The sequence below is a fragment of the Rhinopithecus roxellana genome, chromosome 2, assembly GCF_007565055.1.
Source record: "Rhinopithecus roxellana isolate Shanxi Qingling chromosome 2, ASM756505v1, whole genome shotgun sequence".
NCBI lineage: Eukaryota > Metazoa > Chordata > Mammalia > Primates > Cercopithecidae > Rhinopithecus > Rhinopithecus roxellana.
In genome coordinates this window covers 106,150,098-106,172,462 of record NC_044550.1, presented here as the reverse complement: position 1 = coordinate 106,172,462, position 22,365 = coordinate 106,150,098, and the positions used below count along the sequence as shown (strand labels likewise).

Sequence of the window (22,365 nt, the reverse complement as noted above, 5' to 3'; positions counted from 1 at the left end):
ATAAAATGTGCAGCTTCTTTGGAAAACAGGCTGGCAGTTCCCCACACAGTTAGACAGAGTTACCATATGATCAAGCAATTTCACTCCTCAGTGAATACCCAAGAAAAATGAAAACAGGTGTCCACACAAAAGTCTGTACACAAATGTATACAGCAGCATGATTCACATAGCCCCAGAGTGGAGTCAACCCAAATGTCTGCCTGATGAAGGGACAAACAAATGCCACCATTCATACAATGGAACACCATTCATACGATGGAACACCATTCATACGATGGAACACCATTCATACGATGGAACACCATTCATACGATGGAACACCATTCATACGATGGAACACCATTCATACAATGGAACACTATTCAGCAATAGAAAGGAGTTCAGTACAGATATGCGTTACAACGTGAAGGAATTTTGAAATCATGTTAAGTGAAAGAAGAGAGTCACCAAGGATGGCTGTATGATTCCATTTATAACAAGTGTCCAGAACAGGCAAATTTATAGAGACAGAAGCTAGATAGGTGATTACCTAAGGCTGGGGAAATGGGGAGATTTAGGAGCCCTGACTGAGTGTAGAATTTATTTTAGAGATCATAAAGAGTGTTTTAAAAGTGATTGTGATGATGGCTGTACAACTCCGTAAATATGCTAAAAACAATTAAATTGTATTTTATAAGTGGGTAACTTTTGTGGTGTGAAGATTATATCTCAACAAAGTTGTTTAAAAAAGAGAAACAGTGAAGTGTGTCACACTTAAATGAAAAAATCTTCATTTCCCTCCAGATTTATTTTAAAATCTTGCCAAAGTATAGTGTATGTAATAAATTGAACCATGAATAGTACTGGATTTTAATCATACTTTACTAACTCTTAATCAAAATATATGCTAGATTAATACTGTTCAATTTATAATTACTCTGCATGGGCTTTTAAATAGTACTAAATTACTCTAGGTATGAAAAGTCTTTGAAATGAATATTCCACTTATAGAAATATATCCTTCAGAAATAATTAACCACATGTATAATTATTTCACTTCAAGAATGTTCACTAATAATGTTTCTGATAATAAAAATTTAGGACAATCAAAATGCCCAACATTAAGTATTAGTTTAGATAACTTCACATTATTTAAAGATTCAATAAGAGATTTTTTTTTAAAAAGCTATGAATGTACCTATTGAATTGAAAATGCTTCTAATATAGAGTGTACTGACTAAAACAGTTTTAAATGAGCATGTACAGTGTAATCATTTTTCTTAAAGATATCCAGGGAGAGTTGTCTATTAATAGTAATGGTTGTCTCTGGGCAGCGTGAGCATACGCTTATGGTGTGTCTCCTTTTATTCATCTATACTTACAAGTCTTTCCTATAATGAGTATCCATTGATTTGGTAACATGTAAGATATTTTTAATTTTAAAAAGTAACCAAATCTCATTTTACGGTTAACAGCAAGCAGCACAAAGTACTGTGTCGCTCCGTGAATATTTCACCAGAAGGGCTAACTCACATTACCCTGGAAGGAAGACAGTAAGAAAGGGTGAGCCTGACGGAATAGAGAGAGAGGCTGAGGAGTAGTTCTATCTGCTTGTTTTTCCACGGTGACAGTGGAATATTCATCACAGATGGATGAGACTTAACATCGCTCAGACTATCATTAGCTGTTTTCATCAATCACTCTCCAATTACTGCTAATCCTCTACCATCCTCATCCTGCGGGAAAAAAAAAAATGACAGACTCTATGTATCAAGCAAGGTTCCCAGGTACAAGCAACAAGAAAAAAAAAAAAAAGAAGTTGGCCATTTTAAGATAAACGAATCAACTGGAAGTATGTAGAGGGCTCAGAAAACAAAGGGGAAGTAGGGGAACCTGCTTAAACAACCAGTAAGAAGCAAAGAAGTTCTAGAAACCAAGTTGCAACAAATTCCTAGATGGAATGTACTTAGGCCCAGGCAAGAAGGGTCATTGCCCCGGCTCTGGGTTTTAAAGAAACTCTGGTCCTGTGGCCTTGTCCCTGAGGCAACAGTCTATGAAGTTGAGGATACATGTTACCCAGAGCCCAAGCCCTGCCTTGAGACCATGTTGGGACACATATGACCCCAGAATTGTTTGCACAAGTAGTCCTGAACCCACTTCAAAGCCTATGCAGTCCTCTTCACAGACTCCACCCACTCAAATAGAAAGTGCATACAGGCAGACCTAGGTAAAGAGTAGCCAACGTGTAGCTTTCTCTTGGGGATTATGGATGAAGCTTAGATCTATAGGTCAGGCTGTCCACTCGTGTAGGCACAAATTTCTTACGGAGCAAAACACAGCCAAGGGTACGAATGTAGGGGAATAGGGCTTGCAGACTAAGACCAAGCCCTGGAGGCCAGTATTACCAAGCTTCTGGAATCCAGCATGCAAGCCCAAGGCATTTAAGAATTCTAAACTCAAACCCGGCCACTTGGGTTTTTATGAGGGCATATTTTTCCAGGGAGTAGAAAAAAAAAAAAAAAAAAAAAAAAAAAAAAAATATATATATATATATATATATATTATGATTAAGGAGTTTTTAAGGTTAACTTGCAACTTTTAAATATTTACTTTTACAGCATGTGGACTTACATGTACACTGTTGGGTCTTGCAAATGTCATCATTGCCAGACAAACCTAACAAATTCTAAGTATATGCTAGTCACTCCTTTATCTTTGCATTTCTTTTCCCTCAAGATTCAAAGTCTCAGGTAACAAATGTATTCATCCCAGGTCATGAGCCATGCCCTGGCTGCCGGGTCTTGAGAGAGGGGCATATGGCCTTTGGCATCTTCTCCAGTGGGAGGCAGGGCCCTATTGACCCACAGGAACATACACAATGGGGACAACCTGCTCGTCTTCTGTTAATAAGGAGAGGTAAGTGTATGCTGGACAGCCAAACAAGGCAAAACCCAAAGAAATATGCATTGTATTGGGAGGAAGAAGGCCAACCTTAGTCAACTAGCTATGTGAGGTCAATGTCATTAGGCCTCTTTTTCTCCTATATAAAATAACCATAATAACACCTACCTTATTGGATTGTTAAGAGCATTAAAAAGATAATATGTGTGAACAAATGCTCTGCAAACTGCAAAGTGCTTTACAAATTAGCATATTAGTGTTATGCTCTTGGGAGAGCTCTGGCAGTTGCTAATCAAGAATTAAGAGAAATATACTAATTAGAGGAGACACCTGACAATGGTGAAGAGCGGTGGCAGGCAAGACTCCACCTGCTTCGATGCAGCCCTATTCAAATCTTTACAGTTTGTGTGCTGCTGCTCAGCCCCACATTACAATAAATATCTCCCATATAATCTGCACAATTTCCCTACGATAAATTGTCAAGCTTCATTCGGTCATCCCTATAAACTCAATATACTCTAAGCAGGTTGTTAAGTACATTCAAGGATTTCACAATGAACAGCTGAGATCCAGTTATCATTAAAATGAAGTGCTGACACTGGAATAAAGCCACAAGAAAGTGTTTACTGCTACTGCTGCTCTGGAATTATAATTGTTTCTTTGCTTGGCCTTTAGAGGACTGAATCATCTGATGCATATCTATCTTGTTTAGTAATAAGATTTGAAACCTAATGTTGAAATGTCCATATATATGTTTATTAGAACTAGAAACCAGGTCCACATTGAGCTCACAAAACCGTAGCTTCTTTATTAATTGCCTACGTTTATTATCTATGCTGGCTGCATACAATTTTATGAGGTGATAACTATTTTCCAATTTAACAGAGTATAAGCAGCAAAACGGAGAGTTTGGGAAGAAGCCTGACATTTAGTAGGAAGCAAAAGATAAGAGTGAAGTGTTTTGATTTAGGAGAAGATGTACATCCAAAGAGACTTCTCTCTTAGGAGACATGAGACTTTTGCTGTAAAGCTCAACCTGGATGCAAAGGAGACTAAAGACAAGCATCCCAGACAATTGCAGACCCAGCACTGGGAAGGGAATAAGTTGGGATTGATTCATAAGACACTTAGATGAAGCTAGGACAATGGACATTACATTAGCTAACCCTGAATTTGGTGCTGGAAAGATTTGTCAAAACCTTATCTATTTCTTATGAGTGCAGAGAACAAATAGTTCAAAACACAGTATCTGTAGATAACTCTGTAAAACAAAATAAATTTGTTGTTTGGTTAATTCTCCTCAAGACATAGGTTGCAGCTGATATTAAATTTCTCCTCATAAACTATCATTTTATGGCAACGGATTGGTCAAGGAAGGATAAAGATACTTGGAAAAACTATCATGATACCTGCCCTGAGAAGCCAAAATTTGGTTTAACCTGGTGTTGTGTACTGTTTGGTTCTAGAAAAGCTAAGTTTATAAAATATTGTATGGCAGGTAAATTTAAAGGTTAGTAACCATCTTGGATATTCTGCTCTTCTGCTCCACTGCAATAAAGTCTCTCTAAATGCAATGTTTGGGACCGAGTTGCTCTGGGAAATATAGTGGTTTGAAAGGTGATTATTGTACCTGAGATGAATATGTTATTATCTTACTGGACATAGCATCAAATGCTATTTATGAAAATGCTTATCACTGCCACAGGCTTCTGGTCTATACCGGTGAAGACATCACCGCAGCACAGCACCTCAACAGAGTGCGCACTGCGACCCAACGCTATCGTCAAGCCATCACCTGAAACTTTCTCGCCTCAGACACCTGAATGGCAGTGTCTTCACTCAGGTCCCCACTCAAATGTCACCCCATCAGCAAGGCCTTCTCCAATAGCACTGTATAAAATGGCAACTCCACTCTCCAAACAAGCACTTCTCCTTTCTCCACATTATGTATCTCTACCCCACTATGGCCATCTAATGAAGTCTACATGTATTTGATTCTACATTAGTTTTTCCTCTCTCTATATATTTTTGCTTGTCCAGCCCCATGGACCCAAAAGTACAGTTTGAGCAAGATGTTTGAAACCACCTTTGCAAAAATTATGATAGCAAAAGTAATCAGACATAGCTGAATCCATCTTGCTTGTAACCTCACATGCTGCCCTTGTTCACTCCTGGGCATAGGCCAAGCTAACTATGGGAGGAATTTGGTTTATAGTTTAACTTTAAACAAAGACAACAGTCCTTTCCTGAAACTAACTCCCTTCCCAATGGCTCCTATAGATACTATCACTATTGTAAAACCTAACATTGGTGTTTGAGCTATTTTTTGGACCCCGTATTCTGATGGATCAGCTGGCACCACCTGGCCTGGTAACCCATACCAAGAAACTGCTTTATGTGGTCTTGTGACCCTCACCCAGGAACTGACTCAGCATAAGAAGATAGTTTCCAGCTCCAGTGATTTCATCCCTGACCCAACCAATCACCATCCCCATTCCCTACGCCCCTGCCCGCCAAACTACCCTTGAAAACACCTAGCCTCTGAATTTATTGGGGAGGCAGACTTGAGAATTATCTCCCATCCTTCTGCTTGGTTGGCCCTGTGATTATCAAACTCTTTCTGTGCTGCAAAACCTACTGTTCTCAGTGAACTGGCTTTTCTGGGCAGTGGGCAAGAAGAACCTGTCAGGCTGTTACACCCTCACAGGAGAAGATCCCGTCAGGCTGTTACACCCTCACAGAAGGAGAACCCGTCAGGCTGTTACACCCTCACAGAAGGAGAACCCGTCAGGCTGTTACACCCTCACAGAAGGAGAACCCGTCAGGCTGTTACACCCTCACAGAAGGAGAACCCGTCAGGCTGTTACACCCTCACAGAAGGAGAACCCGTCAGGCTGTTACACCCTCACAGAAGGAGAACCCGTCAGGCTGTTACACCCTCACAGAAGGAGAACCCGTCAGGCTGTTACAACGTCACAGAAGGAGAACACGTCAGACTGTTACACCCTCACAGAAGAAGAACCCATCAGGCTGTTATACCCTCACAGCACTCAGTGATGGTTCTTAGGTGAAAGGAATAACTTACAAGCAAGTGGATCTAGATGAGTCCAGTCCTGAGATGTGTAGCATGTTTGCTCAGCAGAACAAAGTCTTCAGGGATGTCTGGTTCACATGTGGCAGTCAAAATTACAATATTAAATTATAAACTGTCTTCCTTCCCTTTCCTTTTTTCCCTTTAAATTCTCAATAAGATTCTATTTTGAAATAAAATAGAACAAAAGCTGATGTGCTACTAGCAAAACCTTCTAAAGCAAATTTCAAAGTAAGAGCAAGTTAAGGCATGCCAATTTATTGTCATACTCTTAGATTAAATTCCCACTTTTTGCCTGTATTTTCACATCTGTAATTTGGAGGAATAACTTCATGGGTTGTTACAAACAGCAATTAATAACTGTGTGCTTTAAGCGTTAGTTTTAAGTATTACTTTGTGTGTAGCAAAAAGATTTCTGATAGTGGTATAATTCTTCAAGAGTAGGGTCCTAAGTAAAACAGAATGTCATCCTTACTACTTGACGATTGTCTTCTGAAATAACATATTCAAACACATGTACTTTACTTACTATGAAGCATTTTATGGCTTTGACAAAACCATTTCAACCCCATTCTTTCCCATGTTTTAAGGGTTTTTTTAGGTGCTCAAACTCAGCACATCTACAAAATATCTCATCATCTTTCCCCCTACATTCTGTGTCTATACCTGAATTCTCTTTGATGAATAGCAAAATTTCCTTCAAGTCACTCTTACCAATAACTTTGGATATATAGCTTTGTGAAAGGAAAAGAAAATCTCAGGGCCCCAAACTCTCTGCCAAAGGGAAAGCAAGTCACACAAAAAAAACTGCCTTCCTCTTGTTCCCAAGCAGACAACTGTAATTTCACATGTGAAATGTAGATTTGCCAAGCCAGAAAAAGGCATACTTGACTTTTTCCACCACTCCTCTCTTTTCACACGTAAAATGAAGATTTTGTGAGTGCTAACCAAAGCCTCGCAAGAATGTAATTACCACACTGCCTAAGTTCTACCTCCCCCTACTTTTTTTTCTTTCCTCATTCTCCTCCTGACTGATCTTTCCACCTTTAGTATTGAAGTTCCCAAAACCTTCTTTGGAAAAAGCACAGTCCACAGTCCAGGCACATCCTCAAACTTGGCAACATAAACCTCTAAATCTGTCGCAGACACTTTTGGTTTACAGCATGATGCATCCTGGTGCATGCATTCTGAAGCCAGACTGAGCTGGATCTAAACTCTGTTTTATCAACACCTGTGCAATCTCAGTCAAGAGATCGAAACTCTCTGAGTCCCCAGTTCCTTTGTCATTGAAGTGAGTACAGAGTACCCACTCATAGGTTCCTTGTGAAGAGTAAACGAGATAATGTTCACAAAATACTTAGCATGCTACTGGCTTATAATATGTATTCAATTAAAATAGATGATGATGATTCAGGCTTTAATCATTTCTTATATTGATTGCTTTCTTGTGAGTTTTTCTTTCAGGAACATGCAATTCTTCCTGCTCTGGTTTTCTTTCTCCGCGTGTCTACAGAGCTGCCAGAGGGTTACATTTAAAGTACATGACTGTTCATGCCAACCTCCTACTGTCCTTCAATGGCTCCCCAAGGCTTTCTTTCTAAAGTAAAAACTCCTTTCATTAGCACACAAGTCCCTTCACGGCTTGAGCGCCCTCTGTTCCTCTAACTTCATGTCTAATGCTCTCCAGACTTGCCATTTCTGCAACAGACAGATCCAACTGCTTTGAGCACTTCCAATGAGTCATGCAGATCATGCATCTGTACACCCCACCTGAATATACGAGGCACTAGACACTGTCCCAATTTATCAACCAAATGCTTACTCACATCTTAGGGAAACTTCCTTAATAATTTAAATTCTCCTGTATCTTTTCTCCCCACAGTGTACGTATATTTGTTGCAAGGCTTATTACATTTTGGTGTGGATGTGATTAACTTGTTTATTTCTTTCCAAGTAATCAAACCAATTCATCTTTCCATCTCACAATGTTAGACACCGTGCTTGGCACATACGGATATATAATGGATATATATTAACTAAGCAGATACATATGTTAAAATGAGATCTGAGTCATGAAGATAATGAGCTTCTCTTTCCCAGCTCACTGCAGTACTCTTCTTATTGTGCCTGATTCTGATGGGCTCCATTTTAGAATTTTAAGGCCGTGAGGTTGTGTTACCAGAAAGGGGTCGCGATCCCGACCCCACAAGACAGTCCTTGGATCTCTCCCACGAAAGAATTCAGGGTGAGTCCCCAGTGCAAAGTAAAAGCAAGTTGATTAAGAAAGTAGCGAAAGTACAGCTACTCCATAGACTGAGTCAGGCGTTTCCAAAAGTAAGAGGAGGAACACGTCCACCCCAGGTACAATGCTTGTTTACATGGGGAGATGTGCTCTGCCACAAGGGTTTGTGATAAAGGATTAATTTTCTTAATTACTGTATTTTGCAGGCATCAGTATGATTATCTTTAAAGCAAAATTAGGAACGCCTTTGTTCTCCAGATATCGGGCTATCGGGACCCCCCTAGGTCAGGTTTGTTTAATAAACATTATTAATCTGTTTCCTTAACCAGAAACACCTAGAGGCGAGGAATGCCTGGCTTTCTGGGAATGCGGCCCAGCAAGTCCCAGCATCATTTTCCTGCCCCTCGCTCAAGATAGAGTCGCTCTGGCTTCAACACCTCTAACAGTTGACAGGGCTTTATAAAGTAGTGGATCTCTCATCTGAAACAAGAATCCCCACTGCACCTTATTTCAGAAATGAGTGAAAAAGAAAACATCTTCAAAGAGGTTATCTGTGCTCCTGTCCCATACAAGCAAGAGAAAATCCACTGTACTTCACTTAGTACTAAAATGTTAAGTGTCTGCTTCAAGGTGAAAGATTTAACTGCTGTTTTTTACGTGTGGCACTGATAAAACTCAAAATGGGTCACAAGGCCGAGTAGCATGACAGTGATGTCAGATTTAGGGAGGCACAAGTACTTCTGTCTTTACAGGATTATTTCTTAGATGTCAACTGGGCTCAGAGAGAGTATACTCAAGGTCTTTTTTTCTTCCTTTTCTTTTTAATTAGTGTGGGTCAGAGGAATTTTGGGAGTGGATCAATAGATTGTCAACCCCCACTACATCAATGTACCTTCCAAGGGAAAATAGACAATTTAGTTAAGCTCTGCATTTCCTGAACAACTTCCGGATCGATAGTTCGTTATCTGCTATCTTTGCCAATAGGTAAAGCCTTCAGGATAGTTGCCATCATTAAGCAAACAAACAAACGAAAATTTCTTCTTTCATTTTAGGTGTTAGCTTTGGTCCTTATTCTGCTTGTCACTTTTTCTATAAGGCATATGCAACTCTAAATGCTTCTCATTTAGACAGTAGCTTTGACATCCAGTACAAGCGGACCACTCACCTTTCACAGAACAGTGAAGCTACTTATCAGATTTCCTGGTTTCTCAAACCACTCTTTTCTATCAGGTGGGAAGGACTATTCTCATGGGAGATCAAGGGCCATTAGATATAATTAACTTTCCCCATCCCTTCCCTCTCAGGAAATGGCTTTTAAACAACTTCCATGCATCCCACCATGGTTTATGATTACATTATATTAAATGTGATGAAGCATTTTCAGAGAGGAGGGCCATCATTATGAAGTGAGTTTAAAAACAAATTCCCATGAGATCTGATAATTATCTCGTGGAGGAGATATCTGCCTACTGTAAGAGGATTTATTTTGTTCATTGCTGTACTCATAATAATAGCTTGCAGTGTGATTAAAAAGGAGAGAGTGAAGCATGCAATCTCAGGAGACCAGAGACACCACTTCAGTTCTATAAAGGAAATCAGGCACAAGGAGACAAAAACAGTGCAAACAACAATCATATTTGGAAAAAGCATTTGATCAACTCTCAGTCATCTTTCTTGGTTCACACTGACGCAGTTTAGCAGAAACATTTATTGTTCATATTATTCCATGTCTCTGGCTTTCATTCCCACATGCAGTCTAAAAATCAGGTGGAGATATTTAAACCAAAGTACTTCATTCCTTTCCCCAAGTGAGGAAGTAGGGATGAGAAAAACCTGCAGAGAAAGAAAGAGCAAGGGCGCGAGAGAAGGAGAGTGGAGATGAGAAGGCTGGCTTACTCGGACACTTGTCAGCAGCAGGAGATGTGGTCCAGCCGTTCCTCACAGAGCAGGAAACCAGGGGCTGTTGCGTTCAGCTGTGAGCAGAAGACAGAGGGGGAGCCTGAAGGTGGCACTTCCTTATCTTATTTAAAGCAAATTTACAAAATCTCATATTCATGCATATGTTAAAGTACAGAATCACATTTCCAGGCCAAGTATAAATGTAATATTGCACTTAGTACCAATTCAAATAAAGAGGAATGGATAATTGCGACCTGTGAGCAACACGCTCACAGCATCAGGATTGGAGCGCCACAGACACTGGTCGTCCGTGCGGCCCTGCGACAGCGTTGGTTCCATCCTCTCACTTTGCAGATGAAGAATATAAGCCAGAGAGACGAATCACCACAATGAGACCCAGACTGGGGGGTCTTTCCCCACTCAGTTATGCAAAGATTATGTTTATGTTACATACAAGTAAGGGGTGTGTGTGTGTCTTTTTGGCCATTTTCAGAGTATAGTATTTCCGTGGACCTCTTATAAGTATTATGTGTCTCAAAACATCAAAAGAGTGTAGAATCCTAGTGGATGGAAATAATGTAATAATATTTATTGCATGCCTGCTAGGTATGCAATGAGGTATGCTACCTATATTGTCACATTAATTCTCAAACAGCCCTATGAAAACATCTCATCTTCCAGGTGAGGTTGCTGACACTCTGAGCAGTTAAGTGCCTCTTACTATGTTGACAAAGAAATGGCAGAATGAGTTTAAACTCATTCTGGGTCACTGGGATCCCAGATTCCAGTCTTTCTACCTCATTAGATTGCCTTCAGCACATCCACTAGCACGGTCTCAGGAAATTCTGTTTGTGAAGTTCCTGCTTGCGTTTTAGCAAGCGAACGAGTCGTTGGAAATAAACAACTGTCCCGTGAATCCCACTCATGACTTTTCTTGACGACCTGATGGCGGCATTCCGCAAGATGGAAAATGCTGTGAGATGTCTAAGGAGGGCTGCAGCAGGCTCAGCTGCAATATCAAACATCCATCTTCTGTTAGTGTCTCCTCTGCACATCATTCACACTTACAGTGCAGCCCAACTTTTCTCAAGAAAAGCCATCATGTCCCGTGAGGCTTTCTGGGCTCTAATCCCAAAAGGACAGTACATTTGGAAACTGCCTTTGAAGCCTGTTCACACATGTCTGCTGCTGAATTTAAGTTTCGAGCGTGTGAGGACTCTCAGCATAGAGGTCCGATAAAGTAGTTGATGAGGATTCACGTGTAAATAATGAAAGAAGCAAGTCGATCTTTGTTGCTGTTATTCTGAGGGAGAAAATAGACCGGCTGGCCTGCCACTCAGAGGCTGCAAGGAATAATTTATCAGGTGATCTTATGTTTGAAACACAAAAATAAGAGTTAGGAACTTTGAAAGTTGGTCAGCATTAATTTTCTGCTAGCAAACAACTAGAGGTGTTGTGAAAACTGCCAGCCAAGGCATTAATGAGGGGATCTACCATGAAAAACAGGCAGCAGACACAAGCTCATTCATTATCTTTGTCCCTTACCTGTGAATACTGAACAATTTGTCTTTCTAAATAAGTTATGTTTATATCATGATCATTCGACATAAAAAGAATTATCCAATCTAAAATCACCTAATTTGTCTAGATCGGGGTTTGGCAAATATTTTCTGTAAAAACCCAGATAGTTTTTCTGGCCAAACTGGACAAATCCTGGCCTATTTTTTTTAAATATAATTGTTAGCAGTAGCAGGTTTAATATGAGAAAGTCTTGTTTGTTTATGTTCGAGGACAAAGAGAAAGAGAATTTGGGAGAGATGATTTGAGTAGGCCAGAAGGGAAGCGGCAGTAGGATATTCTAGTACTGCTGCTTCCTTGCTGTGGAGAATTTATCTTTGTACTCTCCGCTTGGGAGAGACAGTTAACGAGTCTTAATACCAGACTCACGACACAGGTGATTTGCCAGAAAAGAGCCCTCAAGGGCAAATTAAGGAACAGCCCAAAACAATAGGATCCCAAGTTATACAATCATGGCAACCTCTGTCTGTTCAAGACCACACAGCCTCATCTCTCAGTGGCACTTTTTTCCCCCAAAACAAATGCTATTTTCAACATTTGACTTAATTTCACATTGAGTTCCTTTGTTTTTAACTTTTAATTTAATTATTATAGGATGTGATTATTTTGTATTCAATGGGACTTACTTTTCTTTGGATATTATTGTACTTTATCTTAGCGTTTCATCAAATAACAGTATCCTACAGTGTAATCAGGCATCAAGAGATAGAGAAAGATCATGCATGGGTTTAGGGTCCAGGCACATCTACATGCAAAGCATCTAACTATAGTTTCTCTATGAACCCCAGGTGTCTCATGTATGAAATGGACAGATAAGGCTGGGCGTGGTGGCTCATGCCAAATCCCAGCACTTTGGGAGGCTGAGGCGGGTGGATCACCTGAATTCAGGAGTTCGAGATCAGCCTGGCCAACATGGTGAAACCCTGTCTTTACTAAAAATACAAAAAATTAGCTGGGCATGGTGGCCGGTGCTTGTAATCCCAGCTACTCAGGAAGCTGAGGCAGGAGAATCACCTGAACCCGGGAGGTGGAGGTTGCAGTGAGCCAAGATAATGCCATTGCACTCCAGCCTAGGTGACAAGAGTAAGACTCTAAAAAAAAAAAAACAGAAAGAAAGAAAAGAAAAGAAAGAGAAAAAGAGAGAGAAAGAAAGAAGGAAAGAAAGAAAGAGACAGGGAAGGAAGGAGGGAAGGAAGGAAGGAAGGAAGGAAGGAAGGAAGGAAGGAAGGAAGGAAGGAAGGAAGGAAGGAAGGGAGGGAGGGAGGGAGGGAGGGAGGGAGGGAGGGAGGGGAGGGGGATTTTCTCACTTCTAAGGTCATTGTGAGAACTGGAGATGACACAGGCCCAGTGTTTGTTATAATGTCTAGCCCATCCTAGATATTCAGTGCTGGCTGTTCATAGTCTCATATAGCAAAGTACTCCTTTCAAAGCCATGTCACTTTGATTCTTTCTCTCATTTTGTTAAGCAGCTGAATATAATGTCTATTATGTGTGGGAGTCTCCTTTTTCTCTCCTTTATCTCTAAACAATTTATATTATGAATCATTGGGATGGGTGTTTTACTGTCTAGAACTCATATTTTCCTATAACTTCCCTTTTGACTCAGTATACTTAGTGAACTAAGTTTCCAGTAACAGTCCAGGAGGCAGGGGCGTGTTTCATGACTGACAGTGGTTTTGTGCTGCGAAGACATTAAAAGGCTTGATTTTCCATGGTCATACTTCATTTTTCCTGGACTTTATCCTCTGCTGATGGTGATAGCACAAGGATTCCTATAAGTCTGTACATAATAATATAGTTATTTGTGGAATTTGGAGCCTAGAATAAGTTTTTTTTTTTCTTTAAAACAGAAAATTGTAATAGATTCCCTTAAAGGGCTGTCCTCTCACACAATAAAAATTAGCTGTCTTACTAGGTAAAACTATTTTATTTTGTAATGATTAAACTAGTATGTCCATTCACCTCATGTCTCTCAACAGTTTCTTGTCAAATTTGGGGAAAAAAAAAAAAGTGACTTTATAAGATTACCGTATTCCAAACGCTAGAGTGCATTATGCCTGGGAGAAAGACCAAATGGGACAGGATATATGCTCGGCTTCTACTTGGCTGTGTAAAATTTTCTTGAAAAAGAGACATTTTATCTTTTGAAAGAGAGCATGACTTTCCCTTGCACTGTGATCTGTGAGCTGCAACTGGGAGCACCCTTGGCAGTGCAGACCCTAAGGCAAACCTGCCACGTGTGTCTCTCCTTCTCCCAAGAATGTTTCCTACAGGCGAAACAAGAACAGTAGAGTGAGCATGAAAGGCTGTCTTGAAGTCGAAAGGAAGTTACTAGAGCATATTCTGAGAGACCTGTGAATGTAGAAAGGTGGAGACCCAATGACATTTAGAGAAAGAGGACTGAACATTATGTTTTAACACCACCTGATTAACCTACCTGGCTGACTCTCTGCTCAACCTGTAGCTCTGCGTGCTCCCCTAAAACAGAAGGCCCAGGGTAAATAGCCCTGTCCTTCGATACCCTAATACAGGTCTCACCTGTTACTAATAACATGCACTTTTTATCAAGGAAGACTGACTCAGTGGCATTTGGACACCACCTAAAAACTGGTATCCCATAGGAGAGGAAGGTGTAAGTGCCTCTCACAGCTCACCATGCTTCTGAGCTCAGAGTGACACTATCTCTCAATCTCTCAATGCCTAGGGTACCTTGCTACCTGTTCACCCATCCAGCATGTTCTTTCTTTCCCTTTCAGTATCTTCAATTCCACCTTTTCTTTTCTAATAGCACTCATAAATTCCCACCAAATTGAAAAGTACCACCCCAAGATCTTACCTCACCTTTCAGTCTTATTAGCTTTCCCTTCCTGCTATAATCATAAAATACTGGCTGTCCTAGTCGGCTTTGCACTACTATAACAGAACACTACAGATTGGGTAGTTTATAAAGAACAAAGATTGATTTCTTACAGTTCTGGAGACTGGAGAGTCCAAGATCATGGGGCCCACATCTGGCCAGGGCCGCCAGGCTAGGTCATCCTATGGCAGAAGGACAGCAGGGCCCACGAGCAAGAGGGGACCAAACTCGCTTTTATATCAAGCTCGGTCTCAGGATGACTAATCCATGCCAATAATGACATCAATCCATTCACGTCAGCAGACCCCTGATGGCCTAATCACCTCTCTTAGGTCCCACCTCTCAACACTGTTGCACTGGACACTGAGTTTCCACACATGAACTTCAGGGCATACGTTCAGACCATAGCCCTGGCAACTGTTTCCTCCATCTCATCTCTCCTCAACTTCCCACATTCAGGGTAATTTTCTCACAGTGCTCTAGAGGGCGCTCTCCAAAACCACTAAAGTTACAATTCTAAAATACCTCATTGGTTCCGATTTGTGTTCACATTTTTAAATAGCACAGGTTGATTCTGTGGATCTTTTGGAGCTCTTTTCTATGTCAAAAGAAATAGCAGGTAGCTCAAGGTTTTCATCTTAGGATTATATCTGCTGTGTACATCTAAGTTGCCAATTAGCTCAGAAATCAAACAGGTAAAGAATGTGGTAAATGCTCTCTTTTGAGGATTAATACGGTTAATCAAGAAACGAGCCTATATAGACAGTCTTTTACCCCTCTGGATGCATAGGAAACCATGCTTCACAGCTCAGGATGATGGTGCCCACCGGAGTTGGGCAGCAGGGCATGGTTCTATGCAGAGTGGTGAACTCAGATGATACCTACGACAGACAAGGCCAGAAATCCCCAAAAACAGGTGAGGGTGCTGTGATGCACGGTGAAGTTGGTGCCCGAGGCCTCCAGGACTACAGAAGGCCTCCACACAGTCACTGATAAGCAAACAGAACCAGAGAGAGAGAGAGAGAGAGGAGAGAGAGAGAGAGAGAGAGAGAGAGAGAGAGAGAGAGAGAGAGAGAGAGAGAGAGAGAGAGAGAGAGAGAGAGAGAGAGCGCTGTGAACAAGCTGCCTGACAGGAAAGCGTTGATGTAATACCATTCTTTACAAAATTAGAACCCAACAATAAATTTTAACAGTAGATATTTTTTACTCGATTTCTTCTTTGAAAGGATGATTTTGGAAAACTTCTCTAGTCAACTCTTCTAGTGTTTCCTGTGGATTCATTTTACCTGCAAAGTATCCATACATGTAAAGGTTAAAGCTGTTCCATATATTGTTTATATTACACAAAAGATATTTATTACATCCTATTTTGTTTTCTAATTAGAATTTTGAGCTGTTCTTTTCTTTAAGAATAAGGAGTTCTAGAACTTCCACTTAATCTTCAAAAGCACGTATTCTTTTTTTTTTTTTTTTGAGACGGAGTCTCGCTGTGTCGCCCAGGCTGGAGTGCAGTGGCGCAATCTCAGCTCACTGCAAGCTCCGCCTCCCGGGTTTACGCCATTCTCCCGCCTCAGCCTCCGAGTAGCTGAGACTACAGGCGCCCGCCACCGCGCCCGGCTAGTTTTTTGTATTTTTAGTAGAGACGGGGTTTCACCGTGTTAGCCAGGAGGGTCTCGATCTCCTGACCTCGTGATCCACCCGCCTCGGCCTCCCAAAGTGCTGGGATTACAGGCTTGAGCCACCGCGCCCGGCCCAAAAGCACGTATTCTATCTACCCCTTTATTTCTGATTAAAAATCGTAAATCTTTTATTTTGTACAAAATATTTTATTGTACAAAATTCCCCAATATTGTTTTAATAGTGAACAAAAAAGTTGTTTCAACGGAGACACCGCTGGTCGTCAGAATTCAAAAGGCTTCTCCTGCCATGTCCGTGGGAGCCTAGGCGCACCTCTCCACTGCTTTCCGTTGTAGATCTCCAGTGGCAGGCACTCGAAACACTTTCAGCAGGCAATGCTGACGCGAGGTCCAGGGCGTCGAGCGCGGACGTGCCCAAGGCCGCCTGCTTGGTCTCCTCCTTGTGCGTGGCCCGTGCACTCAGTCGTGCCCGCTGCTCCAGGAACTTCTCCAGCAGCGGCCTCTTCTTCTCCAGGAAACTTCTGGACTTCCAAGTCTTGTGGTCAGCCATCGCCCTCCTCATCTCCCTCCAGACCTCGGCCACCTGTTCCTTCTTCTCCTTCGCCTTAATCTTCATCTAGAGGTTCTGCATCGATCTCTCCAACGTCTTGCGGGTGGCTGGCTGATGGCTGCAGATAATGGCCATGGCTGGGCTGCAGGAGATGTCAGCTTGCACTGTCTTCGCGCGTCAGTGCTGGCAGCTACTCCTGCAGAGCGAGGGAAGCGTGGTAGGTCCCAGCACCTTGGTTGCCAGCGCATGCAGCCATCCCAAAGATGCCTGTTGCAGGCTGGCAGTGGTCAGCCCGATGAAGAGGGCTTTCCCGGTACGTTCTTGGACACAGGCTTCTCCGCCGGCGCTCAATGGTGGTAGCGGATCAGTCCTTCCCAGGAAGTCGGATTCACCACATGCTGGCGCCATGGCCTGGGGACAGCTGGGCGCTTCCTCAGAGCGAACAGCAGCTCCCGTGCCGACCGCGCCTTCTCTTTGTTCCAGATCTCAGGCCAGATTGTCCGTGGAATACAGGGCCACGGCCGCGGTCTGGTCATTTCCCATGACTTCCAGTGAGCCCGGTGCTGAGAGTGCGCGTCATCTCCAACATGCTCCCATCAAGAGTGACAACCTCAGCGGCCACGCTCAATTTCACGGGCTGTCAGCACACTGGGAATACAGAGGGGGGCCCTTGGAGACCTTCCTGGACAGGACGCGCACAGCTAGCGCTGGCTCAGCGGGAAGGCAGGCCCGGGGCCCGCACGCTGCGGTCGGCCTCTGCCCTGGGCCCAGGGGTCGCAGCCGCCGCGCCCCCTGCGGGAAGGACCGTGCGCCCTGGGCGCGAGGCTCACACCCAACCCCCGGAAGCGCGGCAGCGGGGCCAACCCGGGAGCCCGCGCTCGGGCGTCCTCACAGTCGCAGCAAATAGGCTCCATCAAGGGGCTCGCACCGGGAGGCGAAGTACGGCCTCGGAGCGCCAGCCGCATCCACTTCACTCTGCCTTCTAGCTCCTCCGCCCCCACACCCGCCCCCACACCCGCCCCACGCCCGCCCCACGCCCGCCCCCACACGCGCCCCAGGCTCGCCCCACGCCCGCCCCCACACCCGTCCCCACACCCGCCCCACACCCGCCCCCACACGCGCCCCAGGCTCGCCCCACACCCGCCCCACACCCGCCCCCTCACGCGCCCTTCCGCGTCCCTCGGGCCGGGGCGCCCCGGGAGGCCTCGCGGCGCGTGGGGGGTGGGAGGCGTCCCCGAGCAGAGCGCCCCAACCCCCAGGATGTTTCTTTCCTCCTCAAAATATCAGCTCCTTCAAGACTTCAGGTAACACTGATTTCTAGTGCAAGGATTTTGGATTTTTGAAACAGAATTCTTTTTTTGTTTGTTTTGTTTTGAAACAGAATTCTATTATGTGGAAGATACTGACCAGTTTTACAGAGAATCCACAAGAGGGTCTCTTCTCGCCAAACAGTGGTGAAATGCCTGTCCTTGTCGTCTTTATTTGCATTAGACAAAGAGAATCCTTCGCCCGCCAGGCGCGGTGGCTCACGCCTGGAATGCCAGCACTTTGGGAGGTCGAGGTGGGCGGATCACCGGGTCCGGAGATCAAGACCATCCTGGCCAACACGGTGAAACCCCATCTCTACTAAAAATACAAAAAAATTGGCCGGGCGCGGTGGCTCAAGCCTGTAATCCCAGCACTTTGGGAGGCCGAGACGGGTGGATCACGAGGTCAGGAGATCGAGACCATCCTGGCTAACACGGTGAAACCCCGTCTCTACTAAAAATACAAAAAAAAACTAGCCGGGCGAGGTGGCGGGCGCCTGCTGTAGTCCCAGCTACTCGGGAGGCTGAGGCAGGAGAATGGCGTAAACCCGGGAGGCGGAGCTTGCAGTGAGCTGAGATCTGGCCACTGCACTCCAGCCCCGGCGACAGAGTGAGACTATGCCTCAAAAAAAAAAAAAAAAAATTAGCCTGGCGTGGTGGCGGCGCCTATAGTCCCAACTACTCGGGAGGCTGAGGCAAGAGAATCGCTTGAACCCGGGAGGCCAGGGTTGCAGTGAGCCGAGACAGCACCACAGCACTCCAGCCCCGGCCACAGAGCTAGACTCCGTCTCAAAAAAAAAAAAATCTGTCACCCAAGTTCTAGCAATTCTGTGTCAGTACATACATTTTTGAACTTCTTTTCAATATCTGGTCTTTTCAGGAAAAAAGAGAGAGAGAGAATCCAGAAGTTTTTGAATAATTGCTTAATTGAACTTGTTTCGTGCTCTTTCTATTCCCCCTCCCCCTCACACAGAATAGATAGTGCATCATCTCCTTTTATCTCTTATCTTGTCTCTGTGGGTTTTGTTTTTTCTTTTTAACATATTCATGCTATAAATTATTTTTTGTTCGTTTGTACTTTGCTTCTTTTTTTTATTTTTCCATAAGTTATTGGGGTACAGGTGGTATTTGGTTACATGAGCAAGTTTTTTAGTGGTGATTTGTGAGATGCTGGTGTACCTATCACCCGAGCGGTGTAGACTGCACCATATTTGTAGTCTTTTATCCCTTCCCCCTCCCACTCTTCCCCCCAAGTCTGCAAAGTCCATTGCATTGTTCTTATGACTTTGTGTTCTCGTAGCTTAGCTCCCACATATCAGTGAGAACCATATGATGGTTTGGTTTTCCATTTCTGAATTATCTCTTAGAGTAATAGTCTCCAGTCTCATCCAGGTCACTGCAAATGCTGTTAATTTATTTCTTTTTATGGCTGCATAGTATTCCATTGGATACATATACCACAGTTTCTTTATCCACTTGTTGATTGATGGGCATTTGGGTTGGTTCCATGATTTTGCAATTATGAATTATGCTGCTATAAGCATGAATGTGCAAGTATCTTTTTCAAATAGTGACTTATTTTCTTCTGGGTAGATACCCAGTAGTGGGATTGCTTGATCAAATAGTAGATCTACTTTTAGTTCTTTAAGGAATCTCCACACTGTTTTCCATAGTGGCTGTACTAGCTTACGTTCCCGCCAGCAGTGTGGAAGTGCTCCCTGTTCACCGCGTCCACGCCAACATCTACTGTGTTTTGGTTGTTTGATTATGGCCATTCTTGCAGGGGAAGGTGGTATCGTTTTGTGGTTCTGATTCGCGTTTCCCTGATCCTTAGTGATGCTGAGCATTTTTTCATGTTTGCTGTCATTTGAATGCCTTCTTTTGAGAATTGTCTATTCATGTCCTCAGCCCACTTTTTGATGGGATTGTTTGTTTTTTTCTTACTGACTTGTTTGAGTTTGTTGTAGATTCTGGGTATTAGTCCTTTGTCAGATGTGTAGATTGTGAAGATTTTCTCCCACTCTGTGGGTTGTCTGTTTACTCTGCTGACTGTTCCTTTTGCCTTGTGAAAGCTCTTTAGTTTAGTTAAGTCCCAGCTATTTATCTTTGTTTTCATTGCATTTGCTTTTGGGTTCTTGGTCATGAAATCGTTGCCTAAGCCAATGTCTAGAAGGGTTTTTCCGATGTTTTCTTCCAGAAATTTTATAGTTTCAGGTTTTAGGTTTAAGTCCTTAATCCATTTTGAGTTGATTTTTGTATACGGTGGGAGATGAGGATCCAGTTTCTTTCCCCTACATGTGGCTGCCAATTATCCCAGCACCATTTGTTGAAAAGGGTGTCCTTTCCCCACTTTAGGTTTTTGTTTGCTTTGTCAAAGATCAATTGGCTGTAAGTATTTGGGATTATTTCTGGGTTCTCTATTCTGTTCCATTGGTCTGTGTGCCGGTTCCTTCCCTGATTAGCTTGATAACTAACCTCCTGAATTATTTTTCAGTTAAATCAGGGATTTCTTCTTGGTTTGGATCTATTGCTGGTGAACTAGTGTGATTTTGAAAGGGGTGTTGAAGAGCTTCATTTTGTCATATTACCAGGGTTGGTTTTCTGGTTCCTTCTCATTTGGGTAGGCTCTCTGAGGGAAGGTCTAGGGCTGAAGGCTGTTCTTTTGTCCCCCGGGGTGTTCCCCTGCTGTAGTACTCTCTTCCTTTTCCTACGAATGTGGCTTCCTGAGAGTCAAACTGCCGTGATTGTTGTCTCTCTTCTGGGTCTAGCCACCCAGGGAGTCTGCCCGGCTCCGGGATGGTACTGGGGTTTGTCTGCAATGTCCTGTGATGTGAACAGTCTATGGGTCTGTCAGCCATGGATGTCAGCGCCCTGTGATGTGAACAGTCTATGGGTCTGTCAGCCATGGATGTCAGCGCCTGTTCCAGTGGAGGTGGCGATGGGAGGCAAGGAGAGTGCAATGGACTCTGAGGGTTTAATGCTCTATTTTTGTGCTGGTGTTACAGCCTCCTGCCGGGAGGTGGCGCTTTCCAGAGAGCATCAGCTGTGGTAGTGTGGAGAGGAACCGGTGGTGGGCGGGGCCCTAGAACTCCTTTGTCTTCTGCTACCAGGGGCGTAGATTTTATGTCCTTCGTCTTCTGCCTCCAGGGTGGGTAGGGAAGGACCCTCAGGTGGGGGTGGGATAGGCGTGTCTGAGCTCAGGCTCTCCTTGGTCAGGCCTTGCTGCGGCTGCTGTGGGGGCTGGGGGTGAGACTCCCAGGTCACTGGAGTTATGTACCTAGGAGGATTATGGCTCCCTCTGCTGAGTCATGCAGGTTGTCAGGGAAGTGGGGGAAAGCCGGCGATCACAGGGCTCACCCAGCTCCCATGCAAACCGAGGGGCCGGTCTCACTGCCACCGTGCACCCCCCAACAGTCCGCAGTCCGTTTCCAGGTGGGAGAGGGAAACGGGCTTGAAAACCTGCCCCAGGCTACCCGCCTCGCAGCTGCCAGAGAAAAAGACTTGGTTCCTCCCCCGCCTGTGGAGGCTGCACACCGGATTCGTGCCCTCCTCTGACTTCTGGCCAGGAGGATTCTCACCCAGTTCAAATTGTGACAAAGTTCAGCTAGAGATTTCCTTCTCCCTGTGGAGTTCTGCCCGCTCCTCTCCCGATGAATGCCTGTGGCGTCAGCAGGAATGGGCTGCTCTGGGACCCAGCGGCCCCCCGGCCTTTCCGCTGCTTTCTCTCCCCCTGTATTTCTCCTGGCTCTCCAGATGGACCCAGCCCCAGGTGAAGCTGGAAATCCTCCCGCAAACAGACCTTCAGCTTCCCCAGTGGGGGTGTGTGTTTGGGAGAGGAGGGTCTCCCTTTTCCACTTCTGCAGTTGGGGCACTCACATCTTTGCGGGGGTCTCCCGGGTCCTGCAGGAGCAGTCCGCTTCCTTCAGAAGGTCTGTGGGTCCTCTCAGGACTGCTGGTTTGTTCTTGCAGTCTATCTGGAGCTAAAATTCACAATGCGAGCCCCGCATGCTGCCCTGTCCGGAGCTGCAATCTAGTCCTGCCTCCTGTCCACCATGATGATCTGTTCTTCTCTGTAAGTTCATTCCAGATCCAGATTCTTTCTCAGCGGCCCTTGAAGTGTGTGTCAGAAGCCATAACCGCTGTGTGCTACCCACCTCTATGCAGGGCACCTTCATTTCCATGGGTTGCATTTATAATTATTGGCTTATTATTATATTTTTCTATGTCACTTTACATTTCTTAGTGTTTCCTACATACTTAGCATATTTCTACACATTTTTTTCTCTCTAATTCCCAAATGAGAAGAAAGCAAATACCAACAGTA

General features: G+C 43.9%; 1 long non-coding RNA gene across 1 annotated transcript in view; it reads right to left on the bottom strand.

The window, feature by feature from the left end:
• The window catches only part of LOC104673823, a 151,010-nt gene extending 129,013 nt beyond the window's left edge, over positions 1–21,997 (bottom strand). The window contains exons 1-2 of the long non-coding RNA XR_749566.1: positions 21,918–21,997; positions 10,110–10,186 (exon numbers count right to left, since the gene is read on the bottom strand). This is a non-coding gene — a long non-coding RNA (uncharacterized LOC104673823). The remainder of the gene's footprint in view (positions 1–10,109; positions 10,187–21,917) is intronic.
• Positions 21,998–22,365: the final 368 nt, after the last annotated feature.